Here is a 1,580-nt window from a genome sequence, read left to right on the forward strand (position 1 = left end):
GACGGGGTTCAGGACTGGTGGGTGCACAGGCCTAGCTTCCGTAGGAGGCGCGCTCAGGATGGTGCCTAGAAATCCTGGCAGAGGAAGGACCGCTGAGGAACAGCGTTCGTCTCTTTCTTCTTTCAGTGGTCATGGCAATTGTACAAGGCATGCTGCAGAGAGCTGCCTCCCTAGCTCTTTATTTATTTTTATTTATTTATGTTTTGAAGGTGAAAGTAATTTAGATTTTTATTTTCATCTAATATAGAAGGGCTGAGCAATGCCTGAAGGGGAGAGCCTTAAGCCTGCCATCCTATCATGTTCTAAGGACCAGTATGAACTGAGGAGATAAATGAGATCCTTTTGTAATATAAGCAGTCAGTATGTTAGTGGGAGCTGTGTTCTTTTCCCTGAGGCACTGTTCATGAGGACCTCCGTCTGCTCCTGGAGACCCATCTGCCATCCAAAAAGAAGAAAGTACTCTTGGGAGTTGGGGACCCCAAGATTGGTGCTGCTATACAAGAGGAATTGGGATATAACTGCCAGACTGGAGGTGTGATAGCTGAGGTCCTACGAGAAGCTCGTCTGCACTTCCACAACCTGGATAAGGGTCTGACAGATCTGTCAGCTTGTAAAGCCCAGCTAGGACTGGGACACAGCTACTCTCGTGCCGGAGTTAAATTTAGTGTGAACCAAGTGGACCACACGATCATCCAGTCCATCAGCCTGCTGGACCAGCTGGACACAGACATCAATACCTTTTCTATGCATGTCAGGGAGTGGTATGGGTATCACTTTCCAGAGCTGGTCAAGATCATCAATGACAATGATGATCTCTACGTACTGCTGCCTTGCTCAGTTCATTGGAAACCGAAGGGAGCTGAAAGGAAAAACTGGAGAAGCTGGAGGAGCTAACGATGGATGGGGCCGAGGCTAAGGCTATCTTGGATGCCTGTCGGTCCTCCATGGGCATGGACATATCTGCCATCGACTTGATAAACATTGAGAGCTTCTCCAGTCAAGTGGTGTCATTGTCAGAGTACTGCCAGAGCCTGCACACTTACCTCCACTCCAACATGAGCCAAGTGCCCCTCGCCTGTCAGCCCTAGCTGGGGAAGCGGTAGGCGCACATCTCATTGCTCATGCTGACAGCCTCATCAACCTGGCCACGTATCCGGCATCCACAGTGCAGATCCTTGGGGCTGAAAAGGCCCTGTTCAGAGCCCTGAAGACAAGGGGTAACACACCAAAATATGGACTCATTTTCCACTCCACCTTCATTGGCCGAGCAGCTGCCAAGAACAAAGGCCACATCTCCTGATACCTGGCAAACAAGATTGCCTCCAGAATCAATTGCTTCTTTGAGGTACCCACCAGTGTCTTTGAGGAGAAGCTTTGAGAGCAAGTTGAGAAGTGCCTGTCTTTCTATGAGACTGGAGAGGTTCCACGGGAGAACCTGGAGGTTATGAAGGAGGCGATGGTTCAGAGGAAGCCGCTGCTGAAGTCACCAAGAGGCTAGAGAAACAGGAGAAGAAACGCTTGAAGAAGGAAAAGAAGCAGCCGGCTGCACTGGCTGCTCTGGCATCTTCAGAAAGCAGTAG

The 1,580-nt window shown here is 49.8% G+C and overlaps 1 pseudogene; it reads left to right on the top strand.

Moving 5' to 3' along the window:
* Positions 1-1,580, top strand: part of LOC101575811 — a 63,051-nt pseudogene that overhangs the window by 20,020 nt on the left and 41,451 nt on the right.

Source organism: Octodon degus, unplaced genomic scaffold (genome assembly GCF_000260255.1).
Source record: "Octodon degus isolate 3935 unplaced genomic scaffold, OctDeg1.0 scaffold00038, whole genome shotgun sequence".
Classification (NCBI taxonomy): domain Eukaryota; kingdom Metazoa; phylum Chordata; class Mammalia; order Rodentia; family Octodontidae; genus Octodon; species Octodon degus.